Genomic DNA, 20,998 nt, shown 5'->3' with positions numbered 1-20,998 from the left:
TATACTGAACAGCTCCTCCTTCCATTCAGTGGCTGTGCTTCTGTCTGTAGAACTCGTGACGTGTTTTGTAAATAGTGTGCAGCATAATAAACTGCATATGGCAAAACCCATGGAATCTGTGTTATGTTTACAGCATTTTAAAGTCAGAGCAGTAGTGAAGAGACAATCTTTTTCTTGCCAGAAAACACGTAATGGGCGTGAAGTAGTGCAACAAATTTAATATACAATGTTTAGATTACCTCTATGAATTTATACAGAAGAAAAGGTCAATGTTTTGGAACACCCATGTTGTCCACAAAGAAATCATACGCCCCACAAAAATAAATATTGAAAAGTCAGAACAAGAAAAATATTTTGTTATGGAATAACCAGGGTAGTTTGGGTGGGTAAAATATTTTCGTGCTAAACTACACTAGTGGAGAAGGCCCACAGTAAAGGATAGCAGCGCTATACGTGCAAAACTGGGCTCTAGGGTACACGACAAAAGCCAAATAAAAATAAAGATTGCCAAAGTCAATAATTTTAACATTCGTTTTGCTAAAATATTTTTAAAGCTGAAGACAGGGTCCAATTAACTAAGGTTCTGCTATGAGTAGATGTCACTTAAAGTTGTAGTACTCCTGGATTACCTTTCATTTCCAGGATTAAGACTGGAACACTCTCGGTTTACTGCGGCTTCCAGGAGCACTAGAAAAGTAAGTCACACCAAATCTTTGTGAAGAGGATCCATATTAAATATATATCACCTGACAATCAGCAGGACAAGCTTTCCTGGAGCATGCTGGCAGATGTCACATGGGCCTGAGCAGAGCAAGATTTCATGCCTCACCAATGGCTTGGCACTATTCCTACGACGTGGAGTTGGGGCTCTGCATGCAGAAACACTGGAGGGTTGAAGTTAGAGGGAGCAGACCAATGGAGATATTACATTATTTGGTTGCGATAACTGACATTCTATGTCAATGAATTGCATGTAAATGCAACACGTTACAGATAATGATTGGTTTTCATACGGTTATGTAATCTCTCGAGTTTCATTCAGGCAGTATAGAATGAATAGTTTAAAGGCTTCATGTATCAATTCTTGTGTACCTTTTTTTATTTAACGTCTGCAGCAATTGCCAAACTACTAGCACCCATGTTGGAATCGTGGTTCAGACACAGCACTGACCCTCATGGGGCAAACTTTCGAAATCCCTAATGCACTCCTTCCAAGTCTCGCAGTAGGGGTTATTGTCCCAGATATAGATACCGTCCCATCAGTATTAATCAGGGCTAATAACTCGTATAACAAGATTTTCCTCCACTAATGGGGAGTAACCTTCAAATCCTGCTATTTTCCTAACAGAAATCTGCATTACAGGGCATTTTCCCTCAGTAACTTTGAGCAGGTTTGACCTGCCAAAATGTATCTGGGGAAAATTGCGGAGGATGTGGTAAATACTGTGCAACTTGTGATTCTGATCCCTCTGCAAATGAGTGTATAAAAAAAAAATGGATACTCATAGAAAAGGTATAAAACTCTGTGACATGCAAGCCAAGGGTACCTTAAGAGGGAAACGACTGAAGTGGCTGCTCCACACAGATGGCAATGGCGTCCATGAAAGTAAAGAAGAGACAGGAATAGAAATGCAGATGAGGTGAGAGAATACAAGTGTGAAGGAGACGTGAAGGAAGGCGAGATAGAGAGATGACCAGTCGAGGCCCATTCGGACCCAGCTCCTTCTGCCTGAGGCTCCGATCTCGCCTCCTCCCCAGCTTCTTTTCTCTCCCCTCTCTCTCTTCCCTCCCACTCTTAGAGGCAGATTTAAGAAAAGTGGCACTGCACTTTTCTTGTGCCGCTTAGAACCCTCCTACCACCACAATGTTGCGCCATATTTAAAATACGGCCCAGCATGGCGCAGAGTTGGGAGCAATAGCATCAACATTTTTGACGCTATTGATTCACTGTTCAGGGTTAGCACTAAAATGTTGCCGCTAACCCTGAACAGTACACAGGAGCCCATTGTAACCAATGGTGCCCCCTTTTAACGCATGCTGTGAGCAGGCGTTAAAAATCCAGAAACAAATGTCGCAAAGACATCTTTCAGATTTCTTTGTGCCATTTTTTTGGCCCCCTTGATGGAGGGACAGCCCCGTAGCATACATTATGCCTGGCGCAGGCAGAATGTGGCGCAAGGGGTTACAAATTGGCACAATGCATGCATTGTAACACTTTGTAAATCTGGCGCAGTGGTTTTGGCCTCGTTGGGCCACATTAACATAAAAAAGTTACGCTGATGTGGGACAGGAAAGCACTAGGCCCTCTTAAATCTGGTCCTTAGTCTCTGCTAAGCTCTTTTCCCTGCTTTCTGCTCCTTCTCTCCTTCATACCTCTCGTGTGACTGTTTTTTATCTCTTCCACCTTTGCTTTTGCCCCCCTCTGAGTCTCTTTTGTCTTTAACTCTTACCTTCATCCTTTCTGTGCTCCCATTTTCTTTGCCCCCTTCTCGCCCTTTTCACTCTCTTACTGTTGTCTTCATCCACTCTTTGCTCCTGTTTTTCTCTGCCCCCGATAAGCTTCTTTTTAGGCTTTCACGCTTGCCTCCATCTGCTTTTTCACACTTCTGATCCTCTGATCCCTCACCGCTTTCTGTGCTTGTTCTGTGCATTTCATAGCTTTTTGGTTTCTTTCTGCTTGGGCCTCTCCCCCCTGTTCAGGTCTTCTGGACCACTCCCCTTAGCCCTTCTCTCCATTCCATGCAGTTTCCTGCCTCCCGGCTCCTTACCTGCTCCTCCCACATAGCCTTCCCACCTCTTCTTTACCTTGTTTAGCAGCCCTGCCCACCTCACCTTGGAGCTCCTCCCACTCTCAGGACCTTCTTAATGGCCCTCGCTGTGCAACCCCATTGAGCAGGTACCTAGGCCCAGTCCCCCACCCACTTACTGTGATTGGCCCTTTGACCACTCAGGGCTGGTTTGTACCTGACTCCTCCTGCCTGAGGCTCCCACCTTGCCTCGTTCTCTTCACATTTTTTCTCCTCTCTCTTTCCTGCTCTTAGCCTCTGTCAAGCTCTTTTACCTGCCTCCTACTCCTTCTCTCCCTCATGCCTCTCGTGTGATTGCTTTTTTATCTCTCACCAATTTTCACTCTTCCTTTTGTCCTCCCTGAACCTCTTTTCTTTTTCTCAAGCTTGCCTTCATCTGCTCTTTGCTCCCATTTTTCTTTGCTCCAGCTGAGCTTGTTTTCACTCGCTCACTCTTGTCTGCATCTTCTTTTTGCTCTCATTTTACTGTGCTCCCACCAACTATCTTTTCACTCTTTTACTCTTGTCTCCATCTGCTTTTTTGCTTTTCACCTTTTTCAACCTTTGCCATCCTACCATTTTTTGCACTTGTCCTGTGTATTCCTTAGCTTTTGGGTTTCTGCTTGTGGCTCTCCTCAGTTCAGGCCTTCTTGTTGCGCTCCAGTCCTCCCTCCTCTCAGTGGGCCTTTGATCACTGTGTCCGAGGTACCTCTTCTCCTGCTGTTGCTACACACCACAGTAGGAGCTTTAAACACCACCCATTGCCAGTTTTTCTGCAGAAGCATACCCGCACACACCCCTCAAGCACCAACAACGCCAACACATCCTCAATTTAACACCACTAAACATGCAAAACCTGCACCTCAACAGCCACTTGCATGCATGCTTCCCAACACATGATCTCTCAGCAAACATAACATAAAGATCTGGGATCTCATAAGCAACAATGCTCCAGATCTTCTCTTCCTTACAGGAACGTGGCTCAACCCCACATCAGCACCCAACATTGCTGTGGCTATTCCATTGGGCTACAAGATCACACAACAGAACAGCCTTCACAGGCTACAAAGAAGGTTGATCATCATGCACAAGGTCAACATCAAATGCTCTACATCCACAGAGAACAACATCCCTTTCATGGAAAGGATGTACTTCAAACTGCAAGTCAGTGACAGCTTGACTCTTAGGGGAACCTTCACCTACCAACCACCTAGACTGAAATCCAACTTCAGGAGCCTTATCACAGACTTCAACACCCCCTCTACTGTCAACTTTAGAGACTTCATACTATCTCATTTTTTTACCCAGAGACCTGAACGGACCTCTTCTCCACACCCTTCCATTAAAGCCTGAACAATATCAGTCTCAGCCACCTCATCACATAACCGACAAACACCACAGGACAAACACTGGACATAGGGGGTCGGTGTTATAATGGGGGTAGTCATATTATGACAATGGCGGTTTGCAAAAGCCAAACCGCTATTGTACCACCCGACCGCCACAGCGGTAATGACCGCTGGGCTGGAGACTACAGTCTCAAGCCTGGTGACCGTCACTAGGCCGCCCACAGGAATATGACCCCGCCCACCGTCATGGTTTCCGTGGCTTTCTTACTGCCACGAACACCATGGCAGTAGGCACTATCAGTGCCAGGGAATTTCTTCCCTGGCACTGATAGCGGGTTTCCCCCGCCCCCTTCCTCCCCCCCTCCACAGAGTCCACCCCCATCCTCCCTCTCCCTCTTCTGACACCCCGACATACACACACCTACACGCACAGACATTCACATGCATAAACACACATACAGACATTCACCCACGCATGCATACATCCATGCACACACATCCACACACATTGACATACATACAAGCACACACGCATTCACACAATACAACATACACGCACACTCACATCCATTCATGCACACACGCATTCCACACAGCCCACACCTGCATGCACGCACACAGAAACATACACACACACACCCACACACACACACAAGCCCCCCAACCCCTCCCCTGTTGGAGCACCCAACTTACCTGCTTGCAGGGGGTCCTCCGTCAGGAGACGGGATGGGGGCTGATGCCAGCAGCAGCTTCCACCAGCAAAACACCACCAGGCTGTATCATGGATCATGATATGGTCTGCCGAAATCTACTGACGTGCACTGATGCTGGCAGCAGAGCCCCTTACCGCCATCCGCCGCCATGACTGTAGCCAGAATTCCAACAGCCTTATGGCAGAATTCTGTCTACGGTCATTACATGGCGGTTGGCTGGTAGCCACGGCGACGTCTTTTGGCGGCCGTCGCCGTGGTGGTAGACGGCATTTCCCGCCTATGTCTTAATGAGGGCCATAGTCTTGCGCACGTGCATCTGGATTATACACAACTCCACCTCACCACTCACATGAACAGAACACTCTACAAACCACTTCAAATCATCACTCCACGAATCAATGAGCCCACCAGCATCCGCCTACCAAGCAATAACTGGGGAAAAATCTCAGATACAGGCTGGCCCAACCTCCTCAACGTGGACCAACCCAACATCACAGGTAACCTCAATGAGGATATTACCATCGTCAACGAATGGATCAAGAACTGTGCAGACTGCTTTGCATCCGTCAAAACCAGCAGGCAAAGAATAGCCAACAAACATGATAGATAGTACAGAGATAACCTCTGAGAGTCTAAACATCACTGTAAACAACTAGAAAAGATATGGAGACCCAACCATAAGACCACTGCTACAACTCCATACATGGTGGTGCTCAGACACTGCTACCAGCAACTAAGAAACACTAAAAAACAACACTAGCTGAATTCATCCTCCCCTCACAGCAAATCTGCATCAAGTTATCAAACTTCTTCCACAGCTAAGTAGCAAACATCTACAATAAATTCAAACATCAACTGCACCCCAGAGACCTCATCACCAACTTACCCTCTATCAACCATGGAGGACACTTAACCGAATGGAAGACACAGCAGCAATCATGCAAACGGTTTACTCCGGGGCCCCAACAGATCCATTCTCCTACCACATCTACAAAATGTGAAGATCACTGATCAGCAACACCCTCACCCACGTCATCAACATCTCCATCAGATCCGCCACTTCCCAGAAGACTGCAGGCATGAAGTAATCAATGCCCTCCTTAAAAAAAGTCCTATGACCCAAATGAGCTAAGCAACTTCCATCCCATCTTACTACTGACCTACCCAACCAAATAATGAAGGCCATCAGCAAACAACTCACTAGTCATCTGAAACTACACCACCTCCTGGACCACACCCAATCAGGATTCAGAACCATAACACCCAAATGTAATTTATCACAGCCATAGATGACATTCAAACCATACTGGAATGTGGAGAGACAACTGCACCGGTCTTGCTTGTCCTTGGCAGCCCTAAACTGGATAGGTTCCTTCTTCACAGGAAGAACACAGGGACCCTACATATCAGAATCCAAGAAACTGATCTTAACAGTCCCTCAGTGATTATATCTCAGTGCCACCCTATTGAACATCTACATGACGTCTTTTGCTAAAATCATCAGATCCCAAGGCATAACCATCATATCCTACGCTAACAACACCCAATGTATGCAATCTCTGACAGACAAGACAACCACCACCAGAAACAGCTTCACCAATGCATGATCAGGTTAGCAGAATGAATGAGAAACAGATACGTGAAGCTCAACTAAAACAAGATGGAAGTGCCAGTCTTCAGAAACAAGAACTCTCCTTCAACTCTACCTTGTGGCCATCAGAGCTAGGATCCACACCCAAACCCACTGACCACACCAGAAACCGAGGAATCAGCCTGGATGATAAACTCAACATGACAGCACAAGTCAACACAGTTAGCTCCTCCTGCTTCCATATCCTATGAATGTTACACAAGATCATTAAATCGTTGCCCCAGAAAACCAGACGTACTGTCACACAATCACTCATCACAAGTAGACTTGACCACAGCAACGTCCTCTTTGCCGGGATCTCCAAACAGCAACTACACAGACTCCAGACCATCCAGAATACCCCGGAAAAACTCATCCTAAACTCCACATGTAGCACCCCCATATCACCACATCTCAAAGAGCGTCACTGGCTCCCTATACACAAACACAGCCAAATCAAACTCTTCAGGCAAGCATTGCACAAAATTGGACAGCCTATCTAAACAACCCTAATACTATGAAGGCAGTTTTTAAAACAATCTTCACAAACAGGAACAATTCATTGTCCACTAATCTCATAGTCGTGAGGGACACACTGCAATTCGCCGATTAGGACTGGGATCCAAATACCATTAACTGCACAGCTATTAAAACGTCAGTAAAAACCAACTGCACCTCCGCTCACGCGATCTGGATATGGGAGCTACTCTTGCAAAGGGCCTACACGATTCTCTACGGATACCTCAAATAAATCAGTCATGAATATCACACCTTCACCAGGTCTTGGGAAAATACTTTCTAAATCAAATGTTTTGGGCAAGCGTAAAGCCACTTCCATTTAGAGAACTGAACCCGGCTTGGAAAACAATTGAAAAGTCACTTGCTGCGGACTGCAATCGCAGAAGGGAATAATTGGTTCACATATTATTTTTCTGCCCGGCTCTTAAGCACGCCCGTCGCACCCTCTTGATGGCAATCTTTTTACACCAGGACACTCGACCGGCTGAGGAGGCTCAATAATACTCTGGAAACTTTAGCGATATGGCCAAGTTTGGGAAATTTATATTTCAGGCCCATTTCCTGTTAAAGGGCAAGTCTCAGGAAAACACAGATCTACCGTCAGCCACTGCCTGGCCTCTTAATAAGGATCAGTCTAGCATTCAATAAACATATTCCCAGCCCATAAAATCAGTTACTCCTGCTTCTATTGCTCTGGTAAACTCACTGAACTACCTTGCTAATTTGTAGTATGACACACCTAGGCCCTGAAATATCCTGCTTGTTGCACTTTCAAATTAATTCTCCTTTATAATTTTTATGAATTGATTTTAATACTCATGTTTTTATTTTATCATGTTTCATCTCGAGCTTTGACAAAGTTGTAATTGTTTTAAGCAATCATACAATAAAATAAATTAATCAATCAATTATGCTGCACGTCCATGGCCGGCTTTATATGTCCTGAGGTGCCCATCCTCGGGACATAGTAGTTTGCTGTCACTTGGTGAGAGCTATCACAGCTCCCGCCAATTGAGAGCAAACTGTAAGTACCCTCCCAGTGGGGGCAGGAGCAGGAAAACTGTTCCTGCTCACTGGGAGCAGACGTTTCCTCTATTTTGACAGCGGGCAGGAAAACAGATGAAACAATTGCACTTGCATGCTGCTCCCTGTGTGCAATGGCAATGAGACTGCAGGGGAATTGAGGATCCCATGCAGTCCTCCTTAAATTTCATCTGTGATGACTGTCATGAGGGGGATCTCTCCTGTTCTTGCTGCAAGGTAACTATAACTTGCGCCGTCGCCATGCACTGCAACTTACCCCACAAACTACATCAGTAATGTTATCTTCTATGACATCATTGATAATATCACTGCAACATTTGCAATTAAATTTTGATGAGAAAACTGTGCATGGCAGGGGCACGAGTTATAGCTACCTTAAAGCAGAAGTTATAGTGTCTTGAGATAAGTATAACTATAACTGTTGAATTTCTATGGTTGTGTGCATGTAAAATCTGAACCTAACTATAACATCCCTCTAACCTTTGGTATTTTAGTGAATTTGTAAGGTTTGTTTAACTTGTTTCCTAACAATAACATCCCTGTATCCTTTTTTTCAGTGAATTTGTAAGTTGTTTTTAAATCAATATCCTAACTATAACATCCCTGTAATCTTTGTTTTTTTTTGGTGAAGCTATACCACCAGGACACAGTAGTTTTAGTTAGGACTTAGTTTCCATATGAAAAGTGGTTTTTGACTTGCATATATCTTTGGCACCATTTGACGAATCTTCACAACTTTTTCAAAAAAGTGTCCTCTTGTTAGAAAGTTTTGGCACGATCCGTTAATCCATCAAGCGGGGGCCAAGAAAAAGGTGGCTGTAAATAAAAGTGCATTTCCCAACATAATTTTCATAGGGTCTTTAAACATGACTACAGCCTCAACTGAATTACACCAAATTTTGAGGAAACTAGATCTTGGTGTGCAGATTGTGCCTTTTGTACTTTGATGTAAATCCGTTTAGTAGTTTTAGAGATATTAAAGTGTTAAAAAATATAGATATCTAGGGACCTGGCCTTGCAGTTCGGGTTGGACTGTTCACATCGGGGACAGGCTCAAGACTAATTTGCATCTGGCTTGGTCCAAACTGGGGTGGCATGGTGAGCAAAATAACAATGGACTTAACCCACATCTGTGACTGGGGCTGAGTGTTTGAAAAGTTTCAGCACTCCGTCCATGATTTTGTTGTGTTGAATTGTAAAAATTAAGCACGGAAAAACAGGTTAGTCACAACTTGTTACTTATTGGTTTTACGAGTAGGAACAACTAGCCTTCCAGGCATTATGCAACATAAATTAAGTTCCAATCTAAGAACAAAGCCCTGGCAGCACTGTCTCATGTTGCAGCACTGTCTCATGTTGCACATGTAGAGATTTCAGGTTTATCTTTTTCAGGCATGAGATGATTATGCAGTTCATGCTTTTTCTTTGTATTCTGGTACATGTAGTCGTTTTTATCCAAATATAAATGAAGAGCTACAGAATGGAAAGAAAAACCTTGGGCTGGATGAGTCGCTCATGCATGAAATATGTAAACTTGAGAGCTCTGTTGACTCATGGCGTCTTCACAACACCCTTCAACCCCCAACACACACAAACACACTCAAACTAATCCTGTTTATCACATATCATTCATGAAATCAACATTATAAATACCAAAATTAAAAAAGAATCTTATATAAAATGAACTACTTACACTGCAACAGGAACACTTGCCGTCTCTGTCCATGCATGTGTTTTAAGCTCTTCTATCGTGTCCGCTGCAACCCGCAGGTCAGTCGTAGTTGATGAATACAGCCATAGTCCTGCCCCCACACATGGTGCACATGGGGTTTTCATACCATTCCCTAAACAGAGCTGTGTGTCACAGTTCTCTCAGAATGGGAAACACGCCAAACACTAGAACACATTATCAAATGCTGAATTAAACTGTGGTCTGAGATGTTGAGCACACAATCATGTAAAAAATGAGTAGGCTGTAAAAAGCCATATAAGAACATACCTATGGAAGGATATGCAGTGTTTCTTTTTGTTCTTTTTCTTCCTATTATTTATTACTTTTGGTAACATTAATCGTATTAGTGGTATTAAGTACAAAATTAATAATCATAACTAATAATAATATCAATAAAAGAGGTAACCCTAGAAACCCTAGCAATGGAACACCCCTTGGATTTAACCCTTTGGCTTCACCAAGAAACACACTACGACAACCCTGTCAGGCCCACTACGACTACTACTCCATATCTACCACAAAGTACTCCCATTGTGGAGCACAGAACCAACACCAACCCAAACGGTAAGGTAACGCAAGTGGGGATGTAGGTCAATATATGCTAAATATATGGAGGTTTACCCCAAGCCCAGCAGAGCAACACAATTTTTATACAGCATTTCCCCTGTGGAGGAATAGGTCCAGGGCAACCCCAACATGCTTTATAATTGGGAGTTCAACCTCACCTCCCATCAAACATGCATGCCACAGAATGAGCCCAGAGTGGAACACAACAATGCCCTCCAAAGAACAAGCCCAGTGGGAGAGGAGAAAGAGAGGCCCAGTGCCATCTCACACACCCAATGTATATGCGAAGTTTGAACCTCTGACCTACACCCAGCAGCATTCCACCGGCCTCCCCTGGACCAGTGGCGTAGAAAAACTTGAGGTGGCCCCCCTGCAAAGTACATGGAGGTGCCCCCTCTAAACTCATTCGGAGCTCTCAGGTCACTGTGCAGAGAGGACCCAATGGAGCTCTGGGCACCCGCATAACAGGGCTGCGGGTACCTTTATTACGCCACTGCCCTGCACTACAATCTTGTATCTGCCATCTTTTACAACAAAAATTACAATGATATTTATGTAGCACCATTAACAATCTTGTGGGCATTTGGTTATTGGCGTATTGGCGTTCCATCGGGAGCCATTTTACGACAAAGTACATTCTAAAACACAAGGCCATTTTACAAAGTGGTTTTATGGTTCTCTTACAATTAATTTATATAGTAAAATCTGCCTTTTTAAGCACCTAGACTAATAATATTGATCAGAACTCTGCACGATTTGAAGGACTCTTTTCTGAGACAAAAACAAGTAAGATCTCTCACATAAAGACACCTTAGGCGTGATAAATTTTGCATTTTAAATAAATACTTGAGCAAGTGATAATGGTCAAAGGCAGCTGTTTTCTTTATCCCTCATCAATATGAGGATTGATTTGGTTGCATATTTCCTACAAGAATTGTTAAGGAAACATTTTGATAAATGGTACATTAGGAAACACTGTACCAATACCACTTGAATTTGCATGACTGTCATGGTTGTGAGTTGAAATTAATTTCTCCCCAAGGAAATTTACAAAGGGATGTTGCAAATAGTGTATTTATAAAACACCTTGGCTCAAACAGTAACAATGAGCAGATAAGGATAAAATGTAAATAATCCAGAATGCCACAAAGCATTTTGAAGTTAGTGTCTAGTTTGTTAATGTTCTTATATAAAGTGTGATCTACGTGGGTAGAACTAAGGACCATATTTACAAGGACATAGCACTACCGGAGGGTCACTTTTTGAGACGCTCTGGTGGTGCTAACAACTTCTCCATATTCAAACTTTTTGTGACTTTACACCTCCTGGTAAATATGGGTCCCTCCGACGCAGTTTTCTGCATCAGAGCGGCATGCAATGGGTGTTGCAGTGGGCATTCCACCACAACACCCATTGCTTTTGACGCTGCCCCAGATTTATAAGAATTCGTAAAGCTGAGGCAGTGCCAAAATCTAACGCCCCTACAGTGGTAGCATTAGCATGGCACAACACGGAGGAATACTTTTATTCCTCCTTGTTTTTTACTTTTTCTATGTGTCTGCATCCTTTGAGGTCGCACTAAAACCTTTTCACTCTCGGGTCTGTCATTGCAGCAAGGGTTGTCCTGCGATTCCCCTTCTATCCCCGACTGGGGTGTGTGGGAGGGAGGCCGGGTGCAGTACGAGCTGTTCTCATCCAGGGCACACAGGAACCGTGTGCCGGGACGTGACCAGCTCACCCCAGGCACCCTGGGGGGTAATATTGAGTTAAATTGATATTAAGAAAAATCTAGCGTGGCTGCTGATTCATATCTTGCACACACACATATTTCTACTGATCTGGAAATTTGTTTTTCAAGGGATTCACCAGGCTGAAACTCTTCTGGAAGTCATCTAGCACCTTAGCTATTCTAGGTTTATTCTGCCTGTGAGTGATCACTGATAAATCTAGCCTTGGACACTCGAGAAAATAATAAAAAAATCCCCACCTAAAATCACCTTACCTGGAATAACCATGATTGACTGAAATAGCTCACTTAAAGGTGTCAAGTGACCCTCAATGGGGTGTATATTGTGGTCACTGTAAATCACGTCTATTTTTCAATAGCATTCATTTTGCTTTTGTTTATTAGACCATTTTAGTTAAACGATGTAACCATCAAGTTGTTTCTGTCAACCTTTAGCTCATATCATTACATAATTCATATATATAAGAGCATCACCAACGTGCATTGGCTCATTTTAAGCCCCAGCTAAGTACATTTATAACCTTTCTAGAGAAAGTTATAGAATAAAAAGAATATATTTACACCAGGATGAGTAAAGATTGTACCCATACCAAGTTGCCATGTTCCTGTGTATCCATCTCAATATAGGAGCTACAATTTTGTGCAAGCTTATGTAAATATATAGAGTAATAATGCAATTCTAACTTATATAAATAGATATATAGTGATGCTAACCCAACTCAATTTTCAATCTTATCCTCAATCTACAATCCATATCTTCTATCTTTTGCGTCAAAACATATTGGTATATTTTACAGAGTTTATAGAGTCAAAAATGGCCTCATAGCTTGGTGAATACCACCCCTTCCTTAGTATAGCATCCACATCTCTGACCATCAGCCCCATTCTCCCTGTCATCATTACATGCTTGTAAACATCGTTCATATAATGCTTAAAGTGCATACAGTGCATGGAGTACTTGGAGTGCAGAAAATAAAGTGCATGTATACTTCAGTAGTCACAGGACTAATCTTTCCCTGACTGATTGGTTACTTGGTCACCTCCTACTAAAACTGTGACTTCTCATATTTTTTTGACTGCATTATTCAACCTGTTCACCCGTTAAACCTCCGTCCCTGCCCTGTTAAGTCTCATCCACTATGACACCAGAGCACCCCTGCCTCCCCCACTCCTACGAACTGGCTCCATGTTATTGTGCCAGACCTTCCCTATTTTCTAAATCCTTGGTTACCAACTCCCCGCCATTCTGCCATTTCACCCTCTCATTTCCCTAGGCCACTTGACTCGCTGTATTTCCTTCAAGAACCCCTAATCTTCTTCCGTTGACCCAAACAAATGGAAATAACCTCTATACAGAACTTTCAGCTTGGCAGGTTGAACTATCGTAACCTGTGCTCCTGCTGAATAAAGTGGAGTTAATAGAGATTTAAAGTTGCTTCACCTGTGAGCGGACTCAATGTTCAGATCAGAAAAAAACTGAGAAAAATTGAGAATTCATTATTAACATCATTATTAACTTAATGATTACCATTATTAACATCATGAAAGGCCTTTTTCAGTATCATTTCCCTGATTATGAAGTCAGCAAAATGGACTAGCATTGTTCGGGGATATTTAGTATTACAAGGACCTTGGAAGTGGAACATAAGATATTGCCCCAGATACATCTTTTTTGCGCTCTGGGATCCTAATTATTCTCAAATTAGTCTATCTAGCATGATTGCTCAGTTTATCCTGCTTATTCTGACATGTCAAAATTTCATTCACCTAGTCAACTAGCCCAGATGCCTCCAAGAGTCTATCCTCACAGTCTGATCATCACTGCTCCATTTGTTCCGATCTATTCAACATCTGTGGGATCCTTTCACCCATTTTTGCCAGTTGCCCACAGATTTCATTCCTAGTGCCTACATGATCTGCTTGATAAGTTTGATCTCTGTCAATAGCTTCCTCAACATTAAGGGCACTTGGACTTCATTACACATATTCTCTTGCCTTGTAGAATCCGTGTGTTCTTCCTGTTTCCGTGCTCAGTTAAATTTTTGTCTGCTAGGTATAGTAGTGTTAACGCGTCCTTTTATGTTAATTTATTACACATTAGGACTCGTTTTAGGCCAATGAATCTTGTGACCCAGTTGAGAGACACCCTAGGACGAGATAGCTAATCAATATGTCAAGCAATATATCAATAATGTCATCAATATTTATCACAACAATACACTTTACTTTGGTCAAAGACATTAATCAAATTGACGACGTAATCATGACCTCTCAGCCATGAATAACCACACCTTTTAATAGAATTTTATGAATTTTATTCCCTATTAGTTACAATCTGCGAGCAAAAGGTTTAATCTTAATACCAAGAAGCATAATAGCATACTCACAATATGGCAACTGTGATAAGATTTCATTAATGCGAGAATCACAGATATTAGAACATAACACAGTATAAACATAGATCAAGATAGCAGAGTTCTGAACACACGTCAATTCAATATAGCATAATGTCAGTCATTTGTCTATTTGCATCAGATTAAGTGAACCCCTGTCCTAACCACTGATTAGCATTAGCATGTTGGGCTTCATGCAAAACAATTTAGAACACCAATTTGGAAAACATCTAGCTATGGTCTCTATCAAAATGAGCAGTTGGTACCTAGAAAGGAAAAGCAAACAGACAAATTACAAATTGCATTGTCATAATTACCCTCCAAGGATTAGGTCAGCACTCAGGATCAGTCTTCGTCTTCAGGACATCAGTCAAAACGCCATCAGTCTAAGCTCAGCTAAAAGGCATAGGGGACACTTCCCTCATAAGGAGGATAAGTGGAAAATGGGCAGTCTATGGGTGAGGATGGTTTTAATAAGTCTCAAAGTCACCAAACAGAGTGACAGAGTTTCTGGATAAAATCAATAGCATTCCCTACCTAGTTCTAATGACCCTTCTGTGACATGGGTTTTTATCCCTTTTCCGTAGTACATTCCCCCAAAATTCTATTGGACATTTACTATACCCCACTATCTTTAACCTATCAAACTTAGCATTAAGTAATCCCAATTGTCACCCCACATTTATTCATAACACTTTGATTGGTCTTCGTAATTGACGTCTTCGGAGGTGGCACGTCCGGTGTTACTTCACTCCTTGGCACGTCTTTTTGGGTCAGCAGATCCATTGTCCATCGGTCTAAATGACCTTGCACATTACATTAATCTACATTTGTTTCAATTTGTACTCAATTCTTAAACCAGGGCATCAAATATGCGCTTGGGAACAGAATCAACATAGATACATTCATCTTCCAAGTTGAAGAAAAAGAACATTTGCAGGGTCATGGCCCTTTGCGAGTCGGCACACTGGAAAAACAGAAAATGCATTTAATATGAGAGCTGGGCAGCTAAACCCACAGCTTATGCTAACTTAAGGCCTATGAAGATTTTCAATATAAATGCAGTAACATAAATGTTAATATAAGTTTAATCGAGCATAACATACCATCTTATTCATTATTATCATTTGCGTATACATTGGTGGCCACTCACCGTGGTCACAATTCAGGTGCACGTTTTAAAAGAAAACCGCTATTAATATTGTTTTCTATGTAGCATTGTTATACATTGATATAAGCATTTCATTTTAGTATATATTATTTAAACTACGCTCTCTCAGTCCCTCCTCTGATGACGCTCGTCATCACACAAACCTTTCTCTTAACCTTTTGTTTTAATTTTTCACTTTACGCATAATGCACATTTCAACATCTTGTCCCTTATGTGAACTCTCCCAAATTTCATTGAACATTTTCTCTCTTTCACTTTCCTCATTTCTTCTGGTTTTTTGGTCCAATTTCTTTTAATTTTATCATTGATTTTGCATGCCCCCCATAGTCCTAATAGACAGGCCAGAACAATTAATAGACCCATTAGTATTTTTGCGAGTACCCCATTCCAAATGTTGGTAAACCAGCTCCCTACTCTGGCAATTCCCTTTCCAAATTTCTCCCAAACTCCAGGTTCCTTCAAATCCTTCAAATCTGCACTATCTCTAGTTAGGTTAGTAAGCATACCTCTAATCTTTTTACTATTGTCCGGAATGATCTGCTAAAAGAATGTCTAAAGCAAGCCGATTTTGAAGAGTCATAGCTCTTTCTGCAGCAAGTTCAGTATCCATCAGGAGTATAGCCCCTGTAAAATTTGTCAGCATGTTATCCACAATAGTAGACAACTTTTGGATCTTCATAGAATTCAAGATAACCCCTACTGAAGGGATTATAGCTCCAAATATATCACCACTGACAGCAGCCACTGATTTTCGTTTTTGTCTAGTATGTTGTAATTCAGACGTTTTAGGTATTTGTTTTAAGTCATCAATCTGGTAAATCTTTGGGAAAACTATTACCAAATAACATGTCCCATACCATCCCTTAGCGAGATGGTAATAAGCATTAAGTCCACAGATGTAATAGATCCCAGGGATCGCTGGATCTTGTCCATTCAACATAAATGTCCACTTACTCTGAAACAAAAACACATGTCTGCATTCACTCGTTCCCACAAACAAATTGTCCTGCTCGGATTTTGGCCTATATATACAAAGCCTACCTACATGTAATACATCTATAGCTAGTTTGCCTTGTGTTTTGATTGCGGTGTAAGCATAATCATTTGCATATGTGCGTTTCTCTAATCCTTTTTCTAATCTTTCTTTCAATGCTTTGCGTCTATCATCAGTGTGATCTAAAAAGCTTTTCTCTACAGGTGATAGTAAGCAAGTCAGATTATTGCGATGTGCATAAGCAGTTCCAAATGTAAGTGTCGGTTCAAAGAACCCTCTAACTATTTTTATATCATATTCCTTAGCTAGCTTGTTCAGGAATTCAATCACAGGCACAAAAGAAAACACAACATCCAGGTTTGAATAAAAGTATTGCACATGCTCTTGATTATAGAATCTTGTTAGTAGCAAACTACAGCTAATCCCATAGGTTAGAGGAAGGCTATGGTAAGTAACCCCTTCTTGTACAGATGAAGGAATCTTGGTACACACATAACAATCTTTCGCATCCATAGTCTCTACATACTCATTCAGTAAGCAATAGAAGACATTAGTAGAAAGTTCCCCTTTTGAATTAGTTCCCTCATGCAAGTGTCTTGCATCCTGCTCAACTTTCTCCCACAGAGTTAGTGTTGTAGTTTCAGGTTTTGAAGTAGCGTTAATAGTCTTTTTCTCCAACCACGGCATTCCCACAATCACACCCACAATTATTATTGCACACACAATACCTATTATGAGGCTTAACCAACCACACGCCTTACTTCCCTTGTTACTACCTCTATTATAAGCCATGTCTGTATAGAATCAGATAGCAGAATAACAATCAACTAGAGGATGACTCAAAACTGTTTCGCTTGCTCTCTACGTATATTTACAGCGTTTTCATTCGCACCAGGACCCCTTTTGTCAAATCAGGTTAGCAGCTTGTCGTAATCGGGTTTCTCCAAGTCAAATCTGGTTATAATGTCACATTCTGTAATTTATAAGTCTCTATCTTCAGTTTTCAATTTCGATTTTTCAACCAAGTCTTTTCCTTTTATTTAGGTCAGGTACCGTAGTACTGGCCTGGTACTTCTCGATCAAAACAGAATGCTAGGAATTCTTGTTGCCATTCAGATGTTGTAGCATACGCCCATTCAGGACCTGTATATCTTCTGTTTGCTACTCTCTTTCTTTTCAACCTTCGTTCACCTTGCTGTTCTCCTTCACTTAGGTCTTCCACTCGGGATGTATCAGTTTCTTCTATTATTGTTTCATCTGGTATGTCTCTTATCCTTAAAAGTGGTTTCTCTGGCCAGTTATCACCTTAATGCGTCTTCTTCCGATATGACTTTTCAGGACGTTGGACAGCACCCTCCTCTTGTGATATGGTGTTTTCACTTGATGGACCTGCAACTGTCTCAGGAGACGCTGGCACACTCTGATCTCTTTCTATTATTTCTCCTTCTTCTTCTTCTTCTTGATCTGTAACAGGTTCAAGTTCTAACCCGTATCCGTCTACTTCTGGGAGAACCTCTCCTTGACTTAGTTCTCCTGCCGCCTTTACTGAGATAGGCACTCTGTCACCTCTCTCAAACTCATTCACGGGTTGAGGGACAAGGCTGTTCTCAGTGGGCTCTCCGGCAGTCTCAGTTCCTTCTTGGCTGTTTTCTGGCCCTGAGACTTCTCTTCCTGGAACTGTTGTGTCGGAAGCTTCAAGTTCCTCGTCAGTTGGACAAGTTACCTTCTTCATGTGACTGGCATGTATCCAGTTTGGAACGCCTGCACATTTCACGGCAGTGGTTGTTGTCAAGATTACATGATACAACTTTCTCACGTGCTTCTTGACAACCACCCAGTCAACAGCTTGTACGGTGTGGCCTGGATCTCCCATCAGTGGCAATGTGTTAGCCTCTACCTGGTGAGAGAAAGAGCGAATCACATCAGCCAAACCTTTGCAGTAGTCCAACACCATATCATCTGTAATATTCACTAGAGCATTTGCACGTACTGCTGGCAACCTCATAGCTCTGCCCATGAGGATCTCATGGGGGGATAGTCCTGTTTTGTTATCAGGGGTGTTCCTCATTGACATCAGCACTAAGGGAAACGCATCTGGCCATTTCATATTGGTAGCTGCACACATCTTTGCCATTCTCGATTTCAGAGTACCATTCATTTGCTCTACTAGTCCTGATGCTTCAGGGCGGTAGCTACAATGCAGCTTTTGTTCAATGTCTAGTGCGGCACACAGGAGTTTAATTACCTCATTGTCGAAGTGTCTGCCCCTATCTGACTCTATAGAGACCAGAAACCCGAACCTTGGTATTAGTTCCCTAAGTAGCAGCTTTGCAACTGTGAGACTGTCATTTCTACATGTGGGGTAGGCTTCAATCCAGTGACTGAAAACACACACAATCACCAATACGTACTTTAGTCCTCCACAAACAGGCATTTCAATGAAGTCCATTTGCATTTTGCTGAACGGACCACCAGCTCTCCTAATGTGGCTCAAAGTTACCACAGTTCCTTTTCCAGCATTCACCTGTTGACAGATGATGCACCTGTGACAGGTAACCTCTGCGGCATGTCTGAATTTTGGGTTGAACCAATCGATATTAAATGACCTGATCATTGCATCTCTCCCAAGGTGAGCCTGTCCGTGATTTAGCCGGGGAAACTGGGACAGAAGGCTATTTGGCAAAACAAATTTCCCCTCTTCTGAGACCCACAAATCATCAGCCCTCTGTACACATTGCATTCTTTGCCAGGAACGTTTTTCCTCTTTGCTAGCATGTTTTTAACTCATCTAGGGTATCGACCACCCTTAATGCAAGGTTCAAACATGTGTCATTTTCAGTTTGCGGTAACAATTCCCACTGTTCCTTGAACGATATACAGTTCAATGCGCAAAACCTTGCGACTTGATCTGCATAACCGTTTCCCATGGACACAAAGTCTTGTGACTTAACATGAGCATTGCATTTCACCACGGCAATTTCAAGAGGTAACAGAATTGCATGTAACAAATCCTTTATTTGTTCACCATTTTTCACAGGAGAACCAGAAGAGGTCATGAAACCTCTTTGTGACCACAGTTGGCCAAAATCATGTACAATCCTGAATCCATATCTGCTGTCAGTATAGATAGTGACTCTCAGGTTCACAGCTGCGTGGCATACCTTAGTAAGGGCAATTAATTCTGCCACTTGTGCTGAAAACACTTTCTCGAGCCAGGAAGCTTCAATGATACCAGCTATGGTACATACAGCGTAACCAGCCCTCAGTGTTCCGACGGAATCTCTTAAACAAAACACATCAACAAACATGACACAATCATTTTCTTTCAGCTGTGCGTCTTGAATATCTGGTCGTGGTTTGGTACATAACTCCGTTACCTCAAGACAGTCATGTTCAAATTCTTCCTCATTGTTAATTTCAGTATTCTCAGCAGAAAGTAAAGTTGCCGGGTTCAATACAGTACATTGTTTTAGCGAAACATTTGGTGACCCCAGTATGATTGTCTCATACTTAGTGAGACGAGCATTTGTCATGTGCTGAGTTTTGGTTCGAGTCAACAAAATTTCAACTGAATGCGGAACCATTACTGTTAGGGGGTATCCCATGACTATGCCTTCACACTGCGTAAGGCTCTGACCAACTGCTGCAACTGCGTGCAAAAAAAACAAGTAAGGCTGCTGCGACGGGGTCCAAGGTAACTGAAAAATATGCTACAGGGCGATTTGCACTTCCATGGACCTGTGTCAAAACAGACAAAGAACAAGCATCACGTTCATGACAAAACAGTAGAAAAAGCTTTGTATAATCAGGCATACCTAACGGTGGTGCCCTGCACATGCACTCTCTCAATTCCATGAATGACTAGAGCTCCTCTTTGGATAAAGCTATGGTATATGGCTCATCCTTGATTTCTTTGCCTGTCAGTTTTATCAAAGGTTTTGAGATGATCGAGAAGTTAGGTATCCATTGGCGACAGTAGCCCACCGTTCCCAGAAACATCCTAACATCCCTTTTTGTCGTTGGAGGGTTCATTTGCAAAATGGCTGTTATTCTTTCTTTTGATATTCTCCTGGACCCTCTTTCGATTAGATGCCCTAAGTATTTCACCTCTTTCTGACAGTACTGCAACTTCTTAGGTGACACCTTGTGTCCGTTCTTTCCCAAATGATTTAGTAAAGCAATGGTATCGTACTTACAGTTATCCCTTCTTTTGGATGCAATCAGAAAATCATCAATCTACTGCACTAGAGTCGAGTTTAAAGGCAGTACTAAGGATTCCAAATACTTTTTCAATATCTGGTTAAAGATGGAAGGTGATTCAGAAAACCCTTGAGGAATTCTGCACCAACTGTA

This window comes from Pleurodeles waltl, chromosome 1_1 (assembly GCF_031143425.1).
Source record: "Pleurodeles waltl isolate 20211129_DDA chromosome 1_1, aPleWal1.hap1.20221129, whole genome shotgun sequence".
Taxonomy (NCBI): Eukaryota; Metazoa; Chordata; class Amphibia; order Caudata; family Salamandridae; genus Pleurodeles; species Pleurodeles waltl.
This window is presented reverse-complemented; position numbering follows the sequence as displayed.